General features: G+C 45.4%; 1 long non-coding RNA gene across 4 annotated transcripts in view; it reads left to right on the top strand.

The window, feature by feature from the left end:
• The window catches only part of LOC128847966 (uncharacterized), a 150,433-nt gene that overhangs the window by 8,890 nt on the left and 115,220 nt on the right, over nt 1-26,323 (top strand). For 3 of the 4 annotated variants that reach the window (XR_008446967.1, XR_008446965.1, XR_008446964.1), the window contains exons 3-6: nt 5,564-5,633; nt 12,607-12,722; nt 15,699-16,339; nt 17,061-17,187. This is a non-coding gene — a long non-coding RNA (uncharacterized LOC128847966). The remainder of the gene's footprint in view (nt 1-5,563; nt 5,634-12,606; nt 12,723-15,698; nt 16,340-17,060; nt 17,188-26,323) is intronic. The other variant, XR_008446966.1, reaches the window with a different exon arrangement.

The following is a 26,323-nucleotide window of genomic DNA, read 5'->3' as shown; positions in this document are numbered from 1 at the left end:
CTTTGTTTCAGTTTTGGATAAACATTACATTATCTGATATTCAGTAGAATGCTAAAATTAGACATTTGCTACATCCCCATCAAATATTATCTAAGAATAAAGTTCATTTTATGTTTGTATGATTGTTTGTGGTAGAGCAGAGACACGTTATCTCTTTTTGTAAGAGCAAAACTTTGACTTAAAGTGGCAATGCCAATGTTATCATTTAGATTAGCTGGAAAAGAATACTGAAGACTGGCATCAGGACACTTTTGTTCAGGGGGAGACAGTATCAGCTTCATAAATGTATGGGGAAATTTTGCACTATAGGAACAACTACTTGTAATGCACATTAAATGTGTATTGAATTCCATTACTTTGGCAAAATAAAATCATGTAAAAGACTGAGAATTTTTCAGTCTGTCTATATTTGGGAAATAGATACTTTTGAATATTTTTGCATCTCTGCAGGTGGTCAGTGTTTAGAGTGCAATACAAGAAATGACCTCACCATCTTCAGCTGTACTAGATGTTATTTTTGGCTGCTGTACACATCAAGAACTCTGGTTAATTATTATTGTTTTTTTAATACTTTCTAAGTCCTTTGGGGTAAATTTTATAAAACATTTATTTTTATTGCTTACATAACTGAATAAAATGTTTTTCTTGGTAGAAGACTGTAATGCTTTTGCCAAAACAGATTCTATTTCAATTTCTAGAAATTATTAAACATTAATAATATTCTCATTTGAATGGTATCTTTGCCATGTTTTTAAACTAGGCTTTGAGATTAATTTTTTTTTTTTTTTTTGGACAGAAATCATGATTCTCCTGTTTGCACTGAATAAGCTCTATGGCCCATCCTCTTTGGAGCTCAGTGCAGTTAATCTAATCTACTGATACTTAATCCACGACTCTTTAGCTGCCTGTGGCTCTTTACAGGTCTTCATGAGGCTCTCAGAAATTGTGCACATCTGTGTGGCACTCCACTCCTCTATTTGGATTTGGCAAATCAATTCACCGGTGTTGAAATAGCTGAGATTTTCCTCCCTGTAGATGGGGTGAAAAGGAGCCACTGGGATTGTCTCCATATGTAAGAGTGAAACCACTTCCAAGTCACAGCCAGGAGAGGAGGAGAAAGAGGTGAATTCCCCCTCTATTCCACCATGAAAGGCTGGCTGATAGACTGATACTTTCCTTTTACCCTTCCTCTCTCCCCCACTGACTGATGAGAATGTTTGCTGTCATGTTGTGACGTTGCTTCAGTGCTCTGTGGCACAAGAGCAGTTACATAGGCGAGAATGTAGTCAATTTATCATCAAATTGCCTCCCAATCCTGTAAGAATATTTCAGCAAATTTTTGGTGTATCAGAAACTCCAGCGGGTTCTTGAGGTTCAACGACAGCGCAAATGTGCTTAGTCCACCTTCATAACTGTTCAAAGCCCTCCATTCAGCAATATGCAGCAAGGTGACCACTAGCAGAAATATCTTTCTGGCATAGATTGCCAGATCTTCTCCCCAGGACTGCAAAGCCACCTCTCTTTTCCATTCTGATACCTTGAAAACTGCTATGTTCTCCAGATGTTGGCTAGTCTTTAAAGAAGAAATTGCGAACTGGTAACAGTCCCTTGATGGAACTGCCATCTCCCTCCCCATACCCTACGTAAGACACTATGAAAAATTTTACATTTTTAAAAACTTTAGTACATGTATTTTACCATTAGTAGCCTCTGCTCTTTCCTCAGGGGCTGCAAAGGTTGTCTCAGAACCAAGGGTAATCTAACAGTCACATTCCTGAAATGCTGAAAATTATCAAAATTGTGGCCTTCTACATCAAATTTATGTTATATGGGGGGAATTTCTTGGTTTCTTCCAAAGGAAAAACAACATATAATTTCTTTGAATTGGCAGTACCTTTGACCCCTGAGATGAAAACCATTCTGCTGGGAGGGCAGGGGCAGCACTGCAGAGGCAGACAGAGAAGGCCGCCATAGGACCTGCTCATTAGCATGAACAGGAGAAACCAGGAGCAGTTTGCATTCCTCAAGTATGGAAGGATCAGGCTCTTCAGCGGGAAGAGGCACTGATGAACTGGTTCCTGGAGCAGGAGGTGTGCTTAGGGAACGGGAGCATTCCCTAATGCTCATAGAACTGGTAGCTGAACAGTTTCGGAGTCTGTTTGCTGTCATGGCCACATCACCTCTATGTGAACCAGCCCTAGCTCCTCCTCCTCCGGCCCACCCAGGGTGCTGCTGAGGCAGAGGACCCAAGCCCCCTGAGAATGGAAGGAGCCTGTAGGACTCCCAGGACCACACCCTCTGCCAGCAGCCAAAACCCTTCAAATCAGGACCCCACTGAGTATCCAAGTGAGGAATGATGAGCCTGTGGGAATCCTGGAAGCCATCAAGTGCCTGCCCCCCAGACTACACACTCAAATTGTCCCCAAGAGCAGTTTTCCACAGTCATTCCCCCTTTCTTAGGTGGTGGGGGAGGGCAAGGAGACAGATGCAAATATATTAATATTGGACTGTTGTTTATGGATTCAGTCCCATTACATTTTGTTGCTTTACTCCGTTTAAAAATATTTCAATTACATGTTTCATATACCACTTTTAATAAATGTCATCATTTCTTTGACTTGTGATGGACCCTCCTTGCTAAGTATGATGAATGTAAGATGTTTTCAGGTTTGGAATTGGGATCCATGATTCACAGGATGGATGGGTTATGTGCACTGTTATGTGCTTAGAGAAATCACTGATAGTTTTAAAAGCAGAACTCACAACACAGAAAATGGGTAGATAAGCATCTTTATGGCTCGGTTCATATACAGAACAATGAAACACAATTAAACTAACAATACAGGCATCTGCTACTACCCAGTCATTAAACAGCCCCTTCTGGTCTCCCCAAACCTCGACCAGTTACAACCTTGGGATTAGTGCTCCATAATAGCTACTAAGTGAAGTTAGCAGCACCAGCAATGAATGGTGGGGGGGGGGGGGGGGGGGAAAGGTGAACTCCACCTTCCAAACCAAAATTAGATTAGGTTGTTAAGAGAGACTGTGTTACTGAGAACAGAGTTTGGTAAGCCAGTGTGAATGCTTAAGATAAAAGCAGTGTACAATGTCCACATTGCAACTCAGTCCTACCCTCCACAGCACCAAGCCAATCCCTAAATTGTTAACCCAGTGGAAGCGCCCTGTTATAATTGTCTGTAATGGGTGAATAGTCATAGGAATGAAAGGCTAATGCCCATCAGCTACAGGGGACCAAAACCCTCACAAAGATATGTAGCCCCACAAGTATGTGCCAATGTTTCCTCGTGCTTTTCTAGCAGCTGCACAGGATGTGAAGGTGTCCCTTGGCGCAGGGAGATATCACCGTTTGCGTCCCTGCCGTGCCAAGATGTGTGCACACATGACATGCCTGATTTCCTTTGCCCCCTGGGAAAGGATCAGTGTGCACGTGGGTGGGATCTGGCTTTCTGTATGCAGTTTGTAAACCAGACATGTCCTGTGACCGCTCTGGACAGAAGCACTCCTCTTTATTCTCTCAAACGTTATGCAGTGCATAGCAGGTGACGATTATGCAAATAGTGTTGGCCACATTGGCATCCAGATGGGTGTGTAGGCAGCACCAACAAGATTGCACGTTTGGTAGGCTGAAATCTATGATCATTCTCCAGCTACTGAGTTTATAATTGAATTCCCTTTTTCCAGGATCATTGATAGGGTATAGTTTCATGAGCCAAGTTAGGAGTGGGTATGCGGTGTCCCCAAAAATAACTGTTGGCACAGACATATCATAGAGAAACACATCATTTCTTGGGAATAAAGTCCTTTCTCCCCCCTTCAAGTACAGTCCAGATCTCCTCAGCACCCTGGTGTCCTGAACCTTTGCGGTGTTTCCCACCTTGGTATTAATGAAACTGCCTGTGTGGATCACTGACTCTTGAAGAACAAGTGAATAGTAACCTTTTTGGTTCTCATACTCACTCACCCCTTTTGGTGGGCAAATATTGGGACGTGGGTGCCATCAATGTCCCAGTTTGGTAAACTCATCCTCTTAAATCCAGCTATTATTTCTGGAACTTTGCTTATGGCAACCACCTGTGGATAGATCAGTGTTAATTGCCATGTAAACCTACACAACCATGACCCCAACAATGGACTTTCCAACCCCAAAGTGGTTTGCAATTGACTGATAGCTGTCTGATGTTGCCAGCTTCCACAGGGCAATAGCCAGCTGTTTCTACCCCAATATGGCTTCTCTGAATCAAGTTCTAGCGGTATGGTGCAAGGAGTAGTGCAGGCTCATTACACAGTTCCATGAAGGTCTGTTTCGTCATTCAGAAGATCTGAAGCCACTGCTAGTCATCCCAGCTTTCCAGAGCAATATGATCCCACCACACCATGCTGATTGTCTTGGACCAGAAGCGACTGTCTACTTTATTGGTATACTGTGGCAATACCAACATTCACCAGATCTGCTCCACAGGACTCAAAAGGATTGTCATTCATTTTCATGAAAAAAGAACAGGAGTACTTGTGGCACCTTAGAGACTAACAAATTTATTAGAGCATAAGCTTTCATGGACTACAGCCCACTTCTTCGGATGATATGCATCCGAAGAAGTGGGCTGTAGTCCATGGAAAGCTTATGCTCTAATAAATTTGTTAGTCTGTAAGGTGCCACAAGTACTCCTGTTCTTTTTGTGGATACAGACTAACACGGCTGCTACTCTGAAACCTGTCATTTTCATGGTGAGCCATCTCCAACACGTCAGAAAGTTCTGCCCAGATTCCCTCCTGCATCTTGTCGATCCCCTACTCCACTGCGTAAACATTTGTCCCGCAATAAGAAGTAGAAGCAGAACCAGATCATCGTCCAGTTGCTCCGTGTCTTCCACCAAGTTTGGCAGGAAGGTAACATGCAGGGCTTAAATTCAGCCAGAACTGTCCGGAACAGAGCTACGGTAAATATTTTCAAACCCCTGGGGCTGAAGCCCCGGCACCTCCTACGGAGCAGAAGACCTGAGCCCCAGTGCCCTCCATGGGGCTGAAGCCCCAAGCCATAGGGCTCCTGGAAATACTCTATGAGAATTTAAGCCCTGGTAATATGAACAAGAACTGCCATTGGCAAATGTGTGAAGGCAGGGGACAAGTACCAACAACACACAGCACGGCAGTTCCTGGAGTGTCTCACTTGACACTCAGACCCCTGGGATACTGTACCTGAGATGGGTACCACTAATGTCACGTAGCAAAAGCAGCAGTGTGGATACGTGTGCATGTGTGTACACAGCATTATACTCATGTCCAGCACAGCATATGTGAACAATCATTGCGGAATAGGGAACACACACAAGCATGTACAGGGTCAGGTAACTGAGCATGCACACCAGTGTAGATGTACCTGAGAAGGCTCCTAGTACCATTCCTATTGGTCAGGGCATTAGTTCCCTCACAATCCTATTACTATGCAGAAGAGCCATAATTCTTCCAAGAGTTTGACTCCCTCCATAGCCAATATCATTTTTTTCCCATTTACACTCTGAAAAAACACTGTTTCTTCTTACAGAGACCTCTTCAGAAGCAAAGCGTGGATGGACATCTCCAGGCCAAATTGTAACACATTTCTGCTTCTACAGGTATAAGAGCAAGACAAAAATATGTATGCACAGACCTATATGTTTCATGTTACTGTGCTTGCAATGGGTAACACCATTGTTCTCTCTCTCCCATTGTTGCTCCCCTCTGCTGATGTATTTGCTGCTTCCACAGCCAACTGACTTTGCAAAGAAGCAGGAAGGGAAAGCAAACAACATGAAGTTATTTTTTTTAGTGGCGTTAGTTGGAATCTGAGATGATAACATTTTTGTTACCTCCACAATTCCTCTTCTAGGCCACCGTAACCCCCCTCAGGAAATCTAGAATCACTCAAGCTGGAAATCACTGATCTACAGAGACAAAAACAGGCCCCTTGATTACTAACTGCAATCCGTCTGCTATTCTAAATCACTTAATATGTTCTTACCAGCATTTACTTTTGTCTGTAATTTTAATATGTTTTGTTTTATAATTTCCTTTAAAATATGTTCATAGGTGTGCACATGAAAAGATGTAGAGCGTCAGAGGACTGGTGTTGCTTGACAAAGGCTCAACATGAGCACAATCCAATGAAAATGTTGAATTGCATCACCTTACAAGCCAAAACATAATTCCCAGAAGATCAGATACTGATTCTGCAGCCAGAAAGAAAAGTAACTAGTCCGACAAACTAGTCCTCAGCCTCCTCACCAATCTTTCATTTTTTAACTTTTCATTTCTTTTCCTTTCTTTCTACTGCTCTTTTCCCTAAGAAACCTAGGAAATGTGTGTGTAAAGAACTGTCTCAACACAAGATTAAGTTTAAACCTGCAATACCCATGACAGTCAGTTAATATTTCATTATTCATGGTGTGCAAACAGATACTTGTCGATATGCAAAGCCACAGAAAATGTTGTACATATCGGATAGAACTTGGTCTAAATTAGAATGTTTCCATAGCAACCTTAACTTGACTGCATTGCATTATGGTCTTTCCTTATGGGCCAGATTCTGCCACCCTTTCTCAGGTTGAATAGCATGTGACTCCGCAAGTGATTCTATTGAAATGAATCTCAGTAAGGGAAACTAAATCTGACCCTACATGGATACATACAAATGAGCTGTGTGAGCTGCGATTTTACAGTTCTTGAATTAAGTACAGTAAGTAGAGACAGAGAAAAAGGATGAGTAACATTGGGTCATTTTCTGCTGGTGGTCTGTCAAGAAACATTATTTATGCAGCCCACTAGTGTCCTCTGGAAAACCCTCCTCTGCTGCTCCTAATAATACGGTCCCATCTAGTATTGACTAAAGCTGCTAATCAAGATACAATATTTTGGTAAACAGCTGCCTATTCTCACTACTTGCCATGCATCAGTACCCTGGCATATCAAATATCACTATGAAAAACATGTTTGTTTTGGAACCAAAATCGTTTTTAATATTCTCTTTCTTAGTTTTTCATATTAAAACACACACAGAGAAAATTGCCACCAAAGATATAATTGCACACAGATTCTGTTTAGTTTCATAATACGGTTTCCCTTTTTGATTACTCAAACATAAAAGCTGTTGAGGAGATAATATTGTATGAGAGTGCCCTGTCAAAATCTTCAGCATGTATCCAGACAAGCTTATCTGTTACACCAGGAGAAAAAGAGACATAACATTTATGAACATAAGAACTGCCAAGCAGATCAGACCATTGGTCTCTCTAGCCCAAGATGCCATCTGTGACAGTGGCTGACATCAGTTACTTCAGAGGAAGGTGCCAAAAAACCCCTATAAGACACATGAGTGGATGCTTTCCAAATTCTTTATATAATATTTAAAGCCCAAACTCAGCTCTTTCCTAGAGTTTGGTATTATTAATAATGATAACAACAATAAGATAACATTCAGATGGTCTCCCCAGTCTTGGCTATACCTGTGGTTCTATACCTGAGAATCCCTCAGCTCACCCCCTAGATCCTCTCTTCTCCAGAGAGCTTCTCCCACCTCCCTAGGGTTGCCAACTGGCTGACTGCAGAAAACCAAACACCCTTGCCCCATCCCTGCCCCGCCCTTCCCTAAGGCCCTGCTCCTGCCCGGCTGTGGGTGTGAGCTCTGGGCTAGGGCCGGGGATGAAGAATGTGGGGTGCAGGAGGGGGCTCTAGCTGGGGTGTGTGGGGCTGAGGGTTTGGAGTGTGGGAGGGAGCTGGGGGTTGGGGTATAGGAGGGGATGAGGGCTCCGGCTGGGGGTACAGGCTCTGGGAGGGGCAGAAATGAGGGGTTCAGAGTGTGGGAGAGGGCTCTGGGCTGGGGCGGGGGTTAGGTGCAGGGGGGTGAGGACTCCAGCTGGAGATGTGGATTCTGGGGTGGGGCCAGCGGTGAGGGGTGCAGGAGGTGTCTCTGGGCCAGGGATGAGGGGTTTGGGGTGCAGGAGAGGGTGTGGGGTGCAGGCTCTGGAAGGGAGTTTGTGTGCGGGCAGGGGCTCAGGTTTGGGACAGATGGTTGGGGTGTGGGAGGGGGTTCGGGATGCGGGCTCCAGACAGCGCTTACCTTATGTGGCCCCCGGAAGTGGCCGGCATGTCCCTGCCTATCCACGCCTTGGCGAAGGCATGGATAGGCGGCTCTGCACACTGCCTGTACCCACAGGCCCTGCCCCCACAGCTCCCATTGGCCGTGGTTCCCGGCCAGTGGGAGCTGCAGAGCCGGTGCTCGGAGCGGGGCTGGAACGTGGAGCTTCCCTGGCCGCCCCTGCACCTAGGGGCCAAAGAGACGGCCAGCCACTTCCGGGAGCCACGTGGAGCAAAGGAAGGCAGGGAGCCTGCCTTAGCCCCGTTGCGCCACCAACTGGACTTTTAGCAGCTCAGTGTGTCCGGAGCCGCCAGGGTCCCTTTACAACCAGGTGTTCTGGTCGAAAACCAGATGCCTGGCAACCCTACACCTCCCTTATGTCCATAGGGACTGCAGTATCCTGCCTCAGTGAATCAATAGTACCCATCATCCCCTTTTCCACCAGTACCAACACCAGCACCTGCTAACAGTGGAGTTTTTCAGGCAAACACTGCCAGCCTCTTGCAGGACAACTATGGAATAACTTGTCTAAAGAGGAATTTTCTTCTTAGCACCCCTTAGTTAGTGGTTGGCTTATGGCCTGAAGCATGAGAGTTTATATTCCTCATGCCTTCTTGTATAATCTGCTCCAAGCTCCTGGCCTCAATAATACCATTTGAAAGTTAATTCCATGGGTTAATTCCACTCCATTCATGTCCGTGGGTGTTCCTTTCCTTCCTCCCCAGTTCTGGAGAGTTTATGATTTGCATCAAGCATACCCATCCTCAGCACCTCACCTGTCACAGCAGTGAGTTCTCGGTGCGTGTTAGAAGCATGCCTGTTCTAAGCTCCCCACCCAGAGGAGCAGGGCTTCCTCAGATCCTGGGGAAGGGAGAGGGACTCAGACCCTACCACAGCAAAGCAAGCCCCCACAACCTGGGTCATGTGACAGGAGGCAGTGAGGGGGATCAGATTGCCATAGATGGGCTGGAGCTCCCAGAGCCTGGCACACACAGAGGGGCTCAGAGTGGGACTCAGACCACCCCTGGTGGCAGAGACCTCCAGATCCCATCTTATAAGGGGAGTAAGGAGAGGTGGTTTTACGCTCCCCATATAGGCAAGCCCCCCTTCCCCAGATCCTGGCTCACATGAGGGCAGGGTGTGTGGGGGGGCCAAACTGCTGGAGATGGGCTGTAGAGGGCAGATTGAGGCACACACAGGAGGGAAATGTGGGGCTGCTGCAGATCCCTGCCCCTATTCTCCCAAGCCCTCATCACCTCTATGTCCCACTTCCTTGTGTCCCACCCCAGCTCTTCCAAGTCCCCATCACTTTATTCCCCAATTCCTCTCCCCTGTTCCCACTTACTCTTCCACCTCCAATCACTCTTCTCTCCCAGCAGTAAGCATTTGCTTGGGTAATTTATTTTCTTTTCAAAAAGTAGTTTCAGTGCCTTCTGAATATTCTGCTGCACTCAAACTACGTTTCTGCAAAATAAAAATCACCCCAGATCCCAGTTCACAATCCTCCACTTCAGGCTCTGTACTGGGAACCCTCGACAGCAGACAAGTCCTCCCTGAGCGACAGTTGGGGTCTTCGGACCTCCGGTACAGGAGCCTCAGGTGCTTAATGCATTCCCAGCACTGGAACCAGAGACAGCTCAATGCCTACCTGCTCCAGCCTCTGAAATTTCCACGTATGTTCCCGCCACTCCAGGAGAAGTCGTGGGGGTTGGTGTACTCTGACCACACACTGATCAGCATCTGGGGGTAAGCCAGGCAGCTGCTCTTGGGACAGGATCCCATGTTCACCTCTACTGATCAAAAGAGTGCAGTAGAAAACTTTTCTGAAGTGGTCAGCACAGCTAACTTCTACCAGTGACAATGTGGGGACAGGGACCTTTATAGACAGGCAGAAAAGGGTTCATTACTTTGTGGGAATGAGAGTGGCAGATTATTGAAACTTGAGAACTGGTACATGCTCTTTCCCCTGTATACCCGTAAGAACGGCCATACTGGGTCAGATCAATGGTCCATCCAGCCCAGTATCATGTCTTCCGACAGTGGCCAATGCCAGGTCCCTCAGAGGGAATGAACAGAACAAGTGTAGCAAACACATGTACAATGTACAAAGTATACATGTATAATTAACCCACTTTTTACTTTTCAGTGGATTAAGATTTGAAATGTGCCCTAAAGGAGTTGAAGCATACAGCCTTTCAAAAAAATCAACAAATAATTGAAAACAATCCTAACAGTTAGGGTTGCCAACTTTCTAAAAACACAAAACCGAACACCCTTGCCCTGCCCCTCCCCTCTCTGAGGCCCCGCCTCTGCCCCACCCCTTCTCTGAAGCTCTGCTCCCGCTCGCTCCATCCCCTTCCACCGTTGCTTGCTTTCCCCCACCTTCACTCACTTTCACCAGGCTGGGGCAGGGAGTTGGGGTACGGGAGGGGGGTGAAGACTCCAGCTGGGAGTGTGAGCTCTGGGGTTGGGCCGGAATGAGGGGCTTGGGGTACGGGAGAGGGCTCCGGGCTGGGGAAAGGGATTGGGGTATGGGCTCTGGGATGGGGTGTGTGCTCTGGGTTGGGCCAGAAATGAGGGGTTTGGGTGTAGGAGGGGGCTGCGGGCTGAGGCCGAGTGGTTTGGAGTGCAGGAGGGGGTGCAGGCTCTGGGGAGGGGCCAGGGATGAGGGGTTTGGGGTGAAGGAGGGGCTCCGGGCTGGGGCAGGAGGTTGAGATGCGGGGTGAAGGGTGAGGGCTCTGTCTGGGGGTGTGGGCTCTGGGGTTGGGCCGGGGATGAGGGGTTTGGGGTGCAGGAGGGGGCTTAGGGCTGGGGCAGGGTGTTGCGGTGTTGGGGGGGATGCGGGCTCCGGGACGGAGTTTGGGTGCAGGAGGGGACTCCGGGCTGGGGCAGGGGGTTGGGGTGCAGGAGGGGGCTCAGGACCGGGGCAGGGGGTTGGGGTGTGGGGTCCCAGCGGCACTTACTGCAGCTCCCAGGAAGCGGCTGCTAGATTCCTGCAGCTCCGAGGCGCATGGGCAGCCAGGGAGGCTCCGCATGGTGCTCTCATGTCCACAGGCACCACCCTCGCAGCTCCCATTGGTCACGGTTCCAGGCCAATGGGAGCTGGGAGCCAGCATTCGGGGTGGGGCCAGCTCTCGGAGCCTTCCTTGCCACCCATGCGCCTAGGGGCCGCAAGGACCTGATGGCTGCTTTCGGGAGCTGCGCGAAGCTAGGGCAGGCAGTGAGCCTGCTTTAGTCCCGGGCCCCTGTTGCACTGCCAACTGGACTTTTAATGGTCTGGTCGGCGGTGCCAACCAGAGCTGCCAGGGTCCCTTTTTGACCAAGCGATCTGATCAAAAACCGAACGACTGACAACTCTACTAACAGTATTAAAATATCTCAGTGAAATATTTCCTGAAAACATTCTGTTTTTATCCATTCTGAAACACAAGGCCCTGAGCACTGTTTCCTAAAATTAAATACTGATGGGAAAGCTAATAGTTGAAGAGGCAGTGTTTTTTAAATTAATGCTATTATTCCACTTTCCTGCCAAGTTACTCTGGAAGGACTTAGGTGTTTATCCTCAATATTTTTTCCAATCCATCCAGGAGTTTGAGTCAAATCTGTTCTCTAAAATAATCTAATTATCACAGTCTTGCTCCTAAAAGGATTTAGAGGGTCTGTTTATTTGCAGAAATTGTCCACATACCAAGCTTCTGTCATGTTTATTGCAATATTATGAGTAAACAGGAAAAGCTCATGGTCTGAATTTCACCTTACTCAGTGGGAACCTTTCACTAAAACACAAAAATTTGTTAGCACTCATTCAGGATATGACATGTAGTACGCTGAGAGCAGCTGTAGTTTAATGGTTTAATTGAAAGAACTGAAGCAGAGGTCATACTGCAATGGCTGTGGTTTTTCTAATACTGCAGTATGGATTAAAAATAGAATTTGACTTGTAAAGAAAGCTACAATAATTAGCACTTTAAGAGGGGCTTACCATGACAGTAAAAGTATGTTATGGTTGCGACTAAGGATAATAATTGGAACACAAATAAAAATTAGAAACGCAAATCATAGTAAACAATGCTTTTTATAATAATACCTTAATACTTCGCATTCATATATTGTGATCCCAATCCAACCCAGCACTTAGCTCTTAAGTGTCATAAATTGGGAAATTCAGCTGAGGTTAAAGCACAGTCACAGTGAATTTTACCATATTCCCATATGAGACCAGCAATGCAAATACTTTGTTTAGATTTCAGAGTAGCAGCCGTGTTAGTCTGTATCCGCAAAAAGAAGAACAGGAGTACTTGTGGCACCTTAGAGACTAACAAATTTATTAGAGCATAAGCTTTCGTGGACTTTGTTTAGAGTTCCACATACAAGTCCTAAATCTTTGCCCTGTGGTAACAGACTCATTTGAGAACCATTACTTTTGAGGCAGTGTCAAAGTTAGGTTTTGTTTTCTCTTCCTTCTCCTTAACAAGTGAAAAGAACTGGGATCGATCATGATCAAGGTCCTGATTGAAAGTCCTGTGAAGTCATTGGGGGTCCCTTCATGGATTTAATTGGGCTTTGGGTCAGGCCCTGACTGAGAAAAAATGTAAGTAAACTATGTATTTAAATATAGTAAACTCCAGTTCAAAACAATTAGTACTTTGTATTAATTTAAAAACCACTAAAATACTAGGTGATGAATTTAAATGTGAGTGTTAGCCTACAGCACTAAGGCGTAGATCCTTAAAGGTATTTAGGTGCTTAGCTCCCATTGACTTCAGTAGAAGTTAAGTGCTTGAATATCTTTGAAGATCTAGGCCTAAGTCACTAGTATAACTTTCCCCTAAAGGTGTTCCTATGACTCTTATGTAGGGTTACCATTCGTCCGGATTTACCCGGACATGTCCTCCTTTTCGCGCTAAAAATAGCATCCGGGGGGAATTTGTAAAGCACTCACAATGTCCGGGATTTCCCCCTCCCCCGGCAGAGCGAGCGGCTGGGAGGGCTGCAGAAAAATCCCGGGCTGGACTCCTGAGCAGCTGTAGAGGAGCCGGAGCCGCCCTGCATTCTGAGTTGGCCTCTCCTGCAACCCGGTCCGGCAGCACTGTGCAGGGCCAGGGACCGGGTTTTGTTGTGCAGGGCCAGGGACCGGGTTTTGTTGTGCTGGGGAGCGCAGCCACGTGTCCGGCTCGGCTGGCACAGAGCCCAACACCCTGTTCTGAGCAGCAGGGTAAGGGGGACCGGGGGCAGGAAGGTTCTGGAGGGGGCAGTCAAGAAATGGGGGGGGGGGGCTTTTGGGGGGGGTGGAGAAAGTTTTGGGCAGTCAGGGTACAGGTAGGGGGTAGGGTCCTGGGGGGCAGTTGGGGGGGGTCTTAGGAGGGGGCAGTTAGGGGACAAGGAACAGGGAGGCTTAGGGGTGGGGTTCTGGAGGGCAGTTAGGAGCAGGGGTCCCAGGAAGGGGCAGTCAGGGGACAAGGAGCAGGGGGGTGGGGAGCTGGGAGTTCTGGGGGGGGGCTGTCAGGGGGCAGGAGTGTGGAGAGGGATCGGAGCAGTCAGGGGACAGGGAGCAGAGGGGTTTAGATGGGTTGGGAGTTCGGGGGGGGCTGTCAGGGGGTGGGGAGTGGTTGGATGGGGCGTGGGAGTCCCAGGGGTCTGTCTGGGGGTGGGGGTGTGGATAAGGGTTGGGGCAGTCAGGGGACAAGAGGCAGGGAGGCTTAGATAGGGAGTGGAGTCCTGGGGGGCAGTTAGGGGCAGGGGTCCCAGGAGGGGGCAGTCAGGGGACAAGGAGTGGGGGGTAGGGGGCTGGGAGTTCTGGGGGGGAGCTGTCAGGGGGCAGGAGTGGGGAGAGGGATCGGAGCAGTCGGGACAGGGAGCAGAGGGGTTTAGATGGGTTGGGAGTTCTGGGGGGGGCTGTCAGGGGGCAGGAATGGGGAGAGGGATCGGAGCAGTCAGGGGACAGGGAGCAGAGAGGTTTAGATGGGTTGGGAGTTCTGGGGGGGGCTGTCAGGGGGCAGGAGTGCGGAGAGGGATCGGAGCAGTCAGGGGACAGGGAGCAGAGGGGTTTAGATGGGTTGGGAGTTCGGGGGGGGCTGTCAGGGGGTGGGGAGTGGTTGGATGGGGCGTGGGAGTCCCAGGGGTCTGTCTGGGGGTGGGGGTGTGGATAAGGGTTGGGGCAGTCAGGGGACAAGAGGCAGGGAGGCTTAGATAGGGAGTGGAGTCCTGGGGGGAAGTTAGGGGCAGGGGTCCCAGGAGGGGGCAGTCAGGGGACAAGGAACGGGGGGAGGGTTGGGGGTTCTGGGGGAGCGGGAAGTGGGAGGGGCAGGGGCGGGGCTAGGGCGGGGCTCCTCCCGTCCTCTTTTTTGCTTGCTGAAATATGGTAACCCTACTCTTATGGGGTTCGCTACCCCCTGCTATTTTAAGAGCTCTCTAGTTAAATATAACCTCTTCCAAATGGCCAGCCTTTGTGAACAGCCATATTTTCACTTGAAGAAGAGCTCAGTGTAAGTTCAAAAGCTCGTCTCTTTAATCAACAGAAATTGATCCAATAAAAGACATTTCCTCACCCACTTTTTCTTGCTAATATTTTGAAACATCAGTTTTAAAAATGTAATAAATTTAAAGCAGTATTCTAGTCAAACAAGGGTGTTTTGTGTGAGTGAGAAACAAACTTTAGAAATATAACATTTAGGATAAGAATCAAAATGTATAAAAGCATTATGCACAAACACCAATAGCACATGGAAAAAAAATTTTTGCTTGTGATAGTTCCAGTAAATATAGTAAAGATAGTAAGATGAATGAAGTGTTGTTCTGGCAATCTGACTGGCTAATGTAATTTTCCTGAATATAATTAATTCTGAAATGCACTAAATATAACAATTATAACTGCATCTCCAATAAAAATCCACATGACAGTGTTTTTTCCATCTGCAGTTTATAACAACAATAACAATCTTGGCACAAGACAATTTGTTTGGGTTAATGATCCTTGGTTGTGCCTTAGGCCTTCAGTTCCTCCCAGCCAGTTATTAATCCCCAGGAAATTTCCTACACCTTGATTGTTATTGTTTATATAATTCATTAAAAAAACTCCTCAGGAATTGCAAAGTGTGTAAAAGTAGTAGTTCACAAAGTGACTGTCTATTAAAGGCAGAGTTTGCAAAGTTCAAGAAATTAGAAACACCAATCACAGTAAATATACGTTTTGTAATAATAGTAATACCTTAATATTTTCATTCATATATTGTGTCACTTTCCATCTGAGACTATCAGTGCACTTGCTGAAGAGCTTCATTATATATAAAACTGACTCTGGCTCTTGCTGTCTAATTTGGATATTTCTAAAGCATTTACTACCTTTGTATTTAAATGCCAAAGATAATACTAGATATGTATATAGTTCTTCAAAGTAATGTAAAGCTGTTGGGCTGGATTCTCCTCTCACTTGTATTAGTGTAAATCAGAACAATGGAATTATATTGGTGTAAACATAGAGTAAGTGAATTCAGATTTGTCCCCAATAGTTAACCTGCCCAATTTGCCTGTGAAACAGGAAGCTAAAATTACAACCTTTATTTTACAGATGGTGAAATTCAAGCAGAGAAGGAATCTGATTTGCCATGGCCTTCTATCTAGTCAGAGGTAGAGCAGGGATTAGAACTCTTTAACAGATTCTGAGCTTAATGATTCACTCCATCCCGTCAAACCTTCTGCGGATTTTTCTCACTGAATGTCTTGGGCAGGGCTAAATTTTGACATTTTTGTTTTTCTCTGACTTATGGAGGTTCAAAATAAATCAATTTAGGACCGTGTCCTATGACTGGTAAGAAGTCACAGAAAGAGTCTCCTTCCTCTAACACTGAACAAGTAACTTCATTAGAAGAAGGAAAATGGCATTATTCCTAATTTTTTTTCTCACTGCTTTGCTGTAGAGCTTCTGCCTCAAACCTTCTCAAGCCCCCTCCTGGCTAGCATCTGTTTATAGTTGTAAACAAACAGGACACATATGCTCACACACAGCACAGAATGAAGAGGAACAGGGCAAGTCTTGTACAGCTCTATCCTGCTGGGAATGACAACGGCACCATGATTCCTCTCTCATCACACCATTTTTTCTTCTTGGCTTCCAGTATCTTTTGCAACCGCAGGGGAGAGATTTGGTAGGGCTGAAAGAAGGCCCTACTACCATTCCTATGATGAAGAGGAGGAGGGGATTTTTGCCAGGTAAACTGTCTCCTGTTAACTGAAACTTTTTAGCGAATAGGACTCAAATGCATATCGAATGGTATACACTTTATAATGAAAACATGTCAGATCCAAATGTGTCAGATCTTAATCTAGTCTTAGATTTCCTTGAAGGCCAATTTCTTCCCCTGGCTACATGCGGTTGTGTTTTTCACTGTATGGGTTTGTCATTCTACTCAACACTGGACACAACTCAAAACACAGTTTCAGAAGCTGTTTAGGCAGGTACATATGCTCAGTTTACTGGAGCAATTGTTACCAGAATATCAGGCAACTATGCAAAGCATTAGTAATATAAAGCTCTGCCATGTAGTGGTGAAGCCATAACCCTGCATTTGAACAGGCTAACAGATACAGTACACCATACATTGGTAAGATAACTTGACTGAAGTCAATGGGAGCCTCATGTATGCATCTGAATAATAGAAATATTGGGCCCAAATCTGCCGTCAGCTATTCCACTGCAAATCCATAGTAATATGTAAAAGCAGAACTGACACTATGGAAATTAGAGATATGAAAGCTGCCCAAGCAGATTTTAATTTGTCAGAAGTATCATGGACAACTTCCTCAATGAGAAGGAATCACAATGTGAATGTTAATACTTGTACATTTAACACTTAGTCCCTACTGATATCTTTATAAAGAAGTTCATTAAAGAGACTGAGGGCTCATTTAATCTGGAATTGCACATTTTCAGGGGAAGCCTCTTCCATTTTTGATGACCTTCCTAGAACCTTCAGGGTTCCATCCTTCGCTGATTAGCCCTTGCTTTGTGGATACCAGCTTTCTGGCCAAGGAAGACTGGATGAGGGGGCTTGAAAATGGTGAGTGCTGTTTCTGAATCAAGCAGAAAGCTTACTGATGAAGGATGGGAGGCACCTCCTCCCACAAGCGGTTGAGTTCAGTGTCTCCCCAGCATTCTCAGGGCCAGCTGGCTTGGGGAGCAAAACCCAGAGTTAAAAATAAAACAGCCACTAAATGCCGTGTTTTTCTTTTTTCCTGGACTTGACCCAACATTTTTTGGTGTAATTTCTGGCTCACTACAGCTTCAGTCTGGGTGAGCAAAGGGGTAGTTGCCCCCAAGAGAATCAAAAGCAGCAGAAATGCAGCTACATTGTAAGGACTGTTATTATGGTGGAAACACTGATTATTACTGGGAAGCGGGAGGGGAGTCATCTGTCTTCTTCATATGCTACATATCATTTTACATATGGTTTTCTGGCTAAATGCTTTTCCTTTGAATTATTCATTTGTAACATAAATTGGGTGAATGCTTTGCAAATTATCCCAGTTGCAGGGATTTTTGAAAGGCAAAATTTCAATATTTTAATGAAATATTTTAGCTTTTCAGTATATTTTAACATGCCATGGTGTTTTTAAGGGAAACCACAAGGTCATAACCAGAAAACACAAAGGTAAGAGTAGGTTATTGTTTCTGTCATTCCATAACATAATCTGAGGGCCCGTTTATACTCCTGATCTCATTTCATTTTAATAAGTGAAGAGTTTAATGGCCACACGACCTTGTGTCAAATATGGCAGTTTCCTGCAATATTTCTGGGAGGTATTACGCTATTAAATGCCAAAGATAATACTTGATATGTCCAAAGAGGCCCCAATCCGTCCTGGGAAGGGCTGGAAGGACAGACACTTGCCAGATTCCAAATAAGTGTTTAGCATGCATGTAAGTTCTTTTATTCTTTTTAATATGTTTTCTCTGTAATGTTTTCACCTTAAGAATAAATGTGCTTGCTTATAAAGAACTATGGGGTAACTTGGCTGCTGGCAATTACGTTGTTCATAGTCTGCAAAGAATAAGCAACGTTCAGATGCTGGCCTGTTTAGGCAGTCTGACTAGGAATATCAGTGTAGACAAAGAACAGTGCATCCTGGAAAAAAACCCAGTCCGTAGGGTTGCCAGGTATCCAGTTTTCAACTGGAACACTCGGTCGAAAAGAGACCCTAACGGCTCCGGTCAGCACCGCTGACTGGGCCGTTAAAAGTCCGATTGGTGGCGCAGGCAGGCTCCCTACCTGGCTCCATGCAGCTCCCGGGAAACTGCTGGCATGTCCAGCTCCTAGGCATAGGGGCAGCCATGGGGGCGCTGCACACTGCCCCTGCCCGAGAGCCAGCTCCGCAGCTCCCATTGGGTGGGAACTGTGGCCAATGGGAGCTGTGGGGGCGGCACCTGTGGGTGGAGGCAGCGCGCAGATCCACCTGGCTGTGCCTCTGCGTAGGAGCTGGACATGCCAGCAGCTTCTGAGGAGGTGCCTGAGGTAAGCGCCACCTGGAGCCCACACCCCCTCTCGTGCCCTAACCCCCTGCCCAAGCCCCCTCCCACACCCAAATGCCCTCAGCCCCAGCCCAGAGCCCCTTCCTGCACCTGAAACCACTCATCCCCGGTCCCACCCCAGAGCCTTCACCCCCAGCTGGAGCCCTCACCCCCTCCTGCACTTCAATCCTCTGCTCCAGCTCAGTGAAAATGAGCTAGTGAGCAAGGGAGGGAGGGAGGGGGGATGGAGTTAGCAGGGGGCAGGCCTCAAAGAAGGGGCAGGGCAGGCGCGGGGCCTTGGGGAAGGGGCAGGGCAGCGGGTGGGGCAAGGGTGTTCAGTTTTCGGCTATTAGTAAGTTGGCAACCCTACCAGTTAGAAGGGACAGAGACATGGGTCTCTGCCCAAGAGAGGCAATGGCTGAGGAGTCGGGAGCCTAGAGTGGGTACGCTTGCTGGACCACAGAGGGGGTATATGGGTGCAGTTGCCCTGAACTGTGACAGACCTATCTTTAGTATTCCTCTGTGACAATCAGGGTCCAGACACCTCAAGGGGGAACAGTGGGTCTGAACCCCAAAAAATAAGCAATTGAATCAACTGGTTGTATACAATGCTGTTGTGTTTAAAAATATGTCGAGTAAGATCTTTAATGAAAGCTTATAATGTTCTGAACTTGTTGATCATTATGAGATGTGTACACACTGTGGTTATGAATCTATGTATTTATGTATATAGAATACTATGCTCATGGCCTGTACTACAATTTCAAATACACCTCACAGCAGGGAGGGCCACCTCTCAAACCAGGTGTTTGCACAAAACCAGATGCAAGAAACGATCCCTGGTACATCTCAGGAAAAGACAAATGATGGACCATTACAGGTAAGGGCAAACACTGAGATGCCCTGACTACCAAGTTGAGAGGGAATTTCTCCCACCAGGAATCACCGCTGTCTGAGAGGAAGGGGGTAAAAAATCCTGCAAACCCTGTGAAAAGGGCAGAGATTAAATGAAAGTTATCCAAACTGAGGGACACTTTCAAAGGCAGGGGGCTTTCTGTGAATGCTGTATCCGCCCTGAGGGGTAGGGGGCATATTGGGAAACTGTTCAAAGGCAATAGGTAACTTGTATGAGAAAAGGGAATTTAACATAGAAATGCAAAGCCTGAAGTTGCATCTTTGTATTTGTTTTCTGTGTAAATTGTATGTGTTTGCTTTTTCTTACTATTTCATCTTTGATTTTTATAATATATGGAGATATACCTATCTCATAGAGCTGGAAGGGACCTTGAAAGGTCATTGAGTCTAGCCTCCTGCCTTCACTAGCAGGACCAAGTACTGATTTTGCCCCAGATTCCCTAAATGGCCCCCTCAAAGATTGAACTCATAACCCTGTGTTTAGCAGGCCAATGCTCAAACCACTGAGCTATCCCTCCCCCTCTTTATATTTTCTATTAAATCTTTTTGTTTGTTTTTACCCCAAGCAGGTCTCTGTTGTGTAAATTGTGTGGAGTGTGTGTGCCAAAGTGAACTGATAACTGGGGGGCTGGTTTCATGCCTTTGGAGTAACTAGGCTGCTGGAAAAAGCAACAGAGGGTCCTGTGGCACCTTTAAGACTAACTGAAGTATTGGAGCATAAGCTTTCGGGGTGCATGCCCACTTCATCAGACCAATGATGCTCCAATACTTCTGTTAGTCTTAAAGGTGCCACAGGACCCTCTGTTGCTTTTTACAGATTCAGACAACACGGCTACCCCTCTGATACTAGGCTGCTGGAAGTTAGGGGGAGACCTTTATGCTTGTGGGGTGGCTACTGGTATCAGGACTATGAGCCATAGCAGCATAGCATGACAGCACCCAAAGTTACAAGGGTGACAGAACCCCTGACTGACCTGGAATCTCCCCAAAACATAACATCATCATCTTAATGTCACAGGGCCCTGGTCCACGGCTGGTACTTCTAGGCACCACCTTTATACAAATAATAAATACTAATAACTGAATCAAGCTAAACTCAAGCCATGTGTGGCTTGAGATCACGTCTATTCTCTTTTCAGTTCTGTTACAAAACCCAGTGCTTCAGTTGAACATCTGCTACTATTCAGTCATTGGTTAATGCCTGTTGTCTTGAAAAGACTTGTAGAAATGGAGAATTGTTTAACTAAATAGATACCTTTATGTACAGAAAGTTGGCTTTACCTCAGATTTATTTCTATTTTTATGTGGCAGGAAAAGAAATATGGTATGTTAACTAAGGGCCAGATTTTAAAAGGTATTCAGGTGCCTAAAGATGCAGATAGATGCCTTGTGAGATTTTCAGAAGTGCCTAAAATCCCATTTAAATCAATGGCAATCAACTGAAATCAGTAGGAGTTGCACACCTGAAAAATTATTCCTTTATTAATTATTCATTAATTTATATATAATTTTATATTCAGCGCAGAGTTAGGTGCGGAGAGTTTGAATGGTGTGCATAAAATAACACACTGAATGAGAATGATAAGATGACAGGGGTATTGGAACAATTTGTATAGTGGGGGTGCTGAGATACATTAAACCAAACTGTAAACTCTGTATATGATAGAAACCACTTCAAGCCAGTGGGGTGGCTAGTTCCAGCACTTAATATAAAAATAAACAGTACATTCAATGTTCACTAAATGAGACAAGTTCTGTGGGAAAATGGTGTGTGATTATGGTGACCGTATTTCCCAAAGGGAAAACGGGACACTGCACAGGGCTGGCCTGAGCCCTCCCCGCCCCTAAGCACAGGGCTGGCCTGAGCTGCTCGCCCGAGTCCCTCTGCACCGCCCAGCTCCTGTGAGACCCCTATTAGGCTGGGGTCGCTGGAACCCTGTCTGCCCTCCCCCCACACGCTAGGCTGGGGTCGCTGGAAACCTGCATGCCCCCGCACAAGCCCTTCCCCCCTGCAAAGGGGTGGCATCTCCACTCATTCCCCCACACATTCCTCTGCACTGCATGCCGCTTTTTTGACAAAAGTTGGCATTTGTCCCGTTTGCTCTTGCCAACTGATCAAGTTGGTGGGGAAGGATTCTTCTATCACATGCATTATGACAGACAGCTATAGGTCTGCTTTCTGAGGATCCCCTCATAAGGCCATTATAGGGGCATGCTGGAAGCAGGGCTGGGGCCAGGAAGGGCATGTTAAGGATGGGACCACAACACAGGAGATTCAGAGCAGTGCAGAAGCCCAAAAGATCATAAGTCCATTGAAAGGCCATTAGGCACTTTTGAAAATTTGATGTGCAGTCAAGTTTCTTGTCTGAACTACAGTCTTTGTTACATATCCAGGACTAAATGAATGCATTTTAAAATTTAAATGTCTTATTGAACAAAATTCTGTGTTGAGAAGTAAATTTTTAACTCCTACAGCTAATACACGGGTGGGCAAACTATGGCCCATGGGCCGGCCCTCAAGCTCCTGCTGGGGAGCACGGTCTGGGGCTTGCCGTGCTCCAGCATTCCAGCCAGGGAGCAGGGTCAGGGGCCGCTCCATGCAGCTCCCGGAAGCAGCAGCATGGACCCCCTCCAGCTCCTACGCACTCCAATGGCTCCACTCCAATGGCCCCCTCTGGCGCTCCAATGGGAGCTGCAGGGGTGGTGCCTGCGGATGGGGCAGCTTGCAGAGCTGCCTGGCCGTGCCTCCGCGTAGGAGCCGGAGAAGGGACATGCCACTGCTTGCAGGAGCCACTTGAGGTAACGCCGCTCGGAACCTGCACCCCGAGCCTCTCCCCTCAGCCCCACCCCAGAGCCTGCACCCCCAGCCAGAGCCTGCACCCCTTCCCACACCCCAACCCCCTGCCCCAGCCCTGATCCCTCTCCCACCCTCCGAACCCCTCGGTCCCAGCCCAGAACACCCTCCTACACCCCAGACCCCACTTCCCTATCCCACCCTGGAGCCCCATCCTGCACCCTGAACTCCTCATTTCTGGCCCCACCCCAGAACCTGCACCCCTAACCAGAGCGCTCATCCCCTCCTGCACCCCAACCCCAATTTTGTGAGCATTCATGCCCGCTTTACAATTTGTATTCCCAGATGTGACCCTCGTGCAAAAAAGTTCGCCCACCCCTGAGCTAACATAACCAGTTCTAAAATAAACTGATACTCAGTAATTTCCTCCCAAAATAACATTATATTATTTAGAGCTTATCTATTTAATATAAATCTGAGTAGACTTCATAGTTTAATATGGTCACAAACTATTGACAACATAACCACTAGCTAAATGCACAGTGCTCATTAAACAAAAACAATTAGCTCTTCTGCTGGCCTATTCACATCGCATTTACTGTTGATAAAAAGTTTCTTTCTTTATGAAGGAGGATTTTGAAAACCTGTTTTTTTGTTTCGCTAGCTTTGCCCACATTCTTCTTACATTAGAAAAGCTTGAACAAATTGAAATGCCTAATTCACAGTACAGTTTGTACTATAAACATGCTACAGTTGTCAACATACACTACAGAAACACTCCGGGGTAAGAAATAGATGGAATTGAATGCACATTAACCCATGTTGCTAAGCTGCTTGCAGGAGGAAAGCTATTTTTAAAAACATCCAGCCAAGCCATGGTAGGATTCTAAAAGCCTATATTTGGAGTAATTATGTTTTATCTTGGCGAATTACAGTTGTCATGTTATATAATTAAATATATTATTCAGTGATTTCCCTTTGTGTAATAAAGAACTCCAGATGGTGACCATCAGCCATTTCATAGTGGTGTAGTGCAGCAGCCCAGCAATTAAGAGCATCTAGGGAAATGTTTTTTTTAAAGTGCTGGCTCGTTTTATGGTGTGGTTCATTTAAGGAAATAAATAAACTACAGTAATTCTTCACATTTTTTATTCCACAAAAGTTCTATAAAATTCTGGTTATATCCAAGCTCTTTTATAAAATAATTTAAAATGTTGGCAAAGCAAATCTGTTATCAAAACAAATTCCTATTCCATATGATTCATGATATAAAATGCGGTTATACTAATATTGTCTATAGGGTTTAAAATATATACTCTATAAAAAGTTAAATCTGTATAAAAGTCAATATACTTTAGGACATTTTTGTCTAAATTACTTAAATTCCATTGGACAGATTTATAATACAATCAAGGAAACAAAAGTTATTATTACAATTTCACCTTTCCCCAGTAATATGTACCTTAAAATGGTTCCAAGCCTAGCCTAATGTCAAAACTAATTTAATCACACAAAAGCAGAATTAGCACTATTGCAGAGATTTGATATAATCCAGGCACTCTCAGGAAAGAGAAAAGCTAAACTGTGGTTTGAATTTTGATTAGGGGAAAATATTCCTCAAAAATGAGCTAAGAAGCCTCCAAAATTTTCTTTTATGAAAAATTGTTTCATTATCTTTTCCTTTTGGTGCCCAGAAACCCCATTGCACAGTGGGTGGATTAGAAATACGAACACAGAGCCAGATTCTTATACCCATATCAAGTTAGCTCCCAACCCTGCAAATGTTTATGCTTATGAGTAACTTCGTGCATGCAGGTAGTCACGTAGTTAAGCTGGGACTACTTGTGGAATAAGGATATTCTAAATCTAAAGACTGGAGAATCTTCCCCATGATAGTGATTCTCTTATTTACAGCCATGTAAATCAGGATTAATTTCTCTGAAATCAGTGGATTTATTCCAGTGTAAAGCCCATGAGAGATCATCATGAGATCATACTATGGAGGTGCCGGTCCAGACATAAGATGGTATTCTAATAGGACATGCATCTCTTTTTTTCTCTACTTGTCCATGGGTGGTTTCAGTGTGAAATTTCAGTGTTAGTTTTTATGTCCTTTGAATTTTCTGTGTAGATTTTTTTTGTTTGTTTTAGTGTAATAAATTTGGAATAGGAAGTGTTTGAAATTGGTTCTAGCTGAAATTTGTTAGGGTTCTTCAGATTTTATGTTTAAATTTACAAAAAAAATTGGCTTAGAGGTGACTCTTAAGGTGATCTGCAACCATGGGTAGTTGTTGAACAGAAATATTTAGGATTAAAGGTCATAAAATCTCCTGTAAACACAAAAAATTGCTCTTTCTCAATGTATCCACCATGTATGATTGTTTCAGTGGAACTGAAGCCACAGATTATCCTTAGTTAAGATGGCTGGCACTTCCCTGCAGTCTGATCAGGCAGAAGTTTAGGTAAAGATGATCACCATCTCACATTGTCCTCAAAGGATTGAACCTAGCTTGCCCTATCGGAGGATGTTAGCTGTCAGGAGACGAACAGACATACTGTGAGGACTAGGTGAACATGATGGGACAAAGAGGGCAGGAGAATCTCAGTGAAATTGAGGAAAACTGGTGCTTGCGTGTGTGTGCACGCATACACATATGGACGCACCTGCACACTTGCAAGGGAATGTGGAGAGCAGGGAGGGAAACTGTAGGGAGGGAGATTAAAGGAAAATAGGGGGTTCAGAAGGGAGCCTGAGCAGGTTATGTGGAGCATGGGGCAAGGTGGTTGTTCAGCCTCCCTTTCAACCGATGGAATTTCTGTGTTGGATGTGGAAGGGGTAAGAGTGAGTTAACAACTGGCACCAGTGGATGCAGCAGGTATTAGGGAGAGTGGTTCCTGATTTTAAAGGAAAAACTGTTAGTTCATGAGAGATGGCTGTAGATGGCATGATACTCTCTTGCATGAATCTTTTGTAAGACATGAGATTTGGCAGGATTATAATAAATTAATGGATGATTGCTCTAGTCTAGTCTGTTTTGTATTCTACCCTGAGTCATCTATTTAAGTATTGGTGAGGTTTGTTAAGGTCAAACTTCCTTCTAGTATTGAATTGCATTGGTCTCCAGCTATTCTCTATTCCCATTTAAAAAGTAATGGACAGTTCATGAATGGATCCTTTTTCCAAAAAGACATTTGATACAGAATTCCAAATACATATTTGGGCATATTTAGCAACCGGGTAGGGTTTCATCCTCCTTTTATGTGTTACAATTGCAACTGGAAAAGTATGATGGTAAAGGTGGTAACTATACCAGAGAAACAGAACTGAGTTTCTGTTTGCCTAGCAGAAAAAATGATTAAACATATTATAGAGTTAGTTATAGCGTTACTCCATTACAAGCAATTTAGAGTCCCTTCAGTGCACAGTCCTAGGGAGCACAACTGACCCTTGATATAAATTAATGTTTGCAATCTTGGAAAAACATGGCCATTTAGAATTACTACTCTATTAAAAGGTGGTTTGTGAGCAATGTGATTTTTTCCCCCTTGGAGAAAGCTGGAAATAGTTCAGGAAAGTAACCACATTTTGTGAAGTGAAATTGTATACAAACATTCAACATAAGTAACAGAGACTAATTACAGATTTGAAGTGGAGAGGTGGATTAGATAACACAGTCATGAAAGTAAATGTAGGGCAGATGAAGGCATCTAAAAGTGCCTATTCTCACCGGATGTTGATGTTTAGCTTCAAATTTTACAGTATTTCTGAAGATCTAAATCTCAGAATAGATTTCTAGCTGCACTTCCCTTCTCACGCTATTTAGGCCAAGGATCCCCCTAGAAGACTTCTAAAGAGGGCTTACCTGAAGAGGTCTCTGGGGTTATGTCTACACTGCAATTAAACACCAGTGGCTGGCCCATGTTAGCTGACTCGGGCTTGCAGGGCTCAGACTGCGAGGCTGTAAAACTGAGGTGTAGA

Source organism: Malaclemys terrapin, chromosome 1 (assembly GCF_027887155.1).
Source record: "Malaclemys terrapin pileata isolate rMalTer1 chromosome 1, rMalTer1.hap1, whole genome shotgun sequence".
Lineage (NCBI taxonomy): Eukaryota > Metazoa > Chordata > Testudines > Emydidae > Malaclemys > Malaclemys terrapin.
Note: the sequence above shows the minus strand (reverse complement) of the source record. Positions and strands in the feature narration are given on the sequence as shown.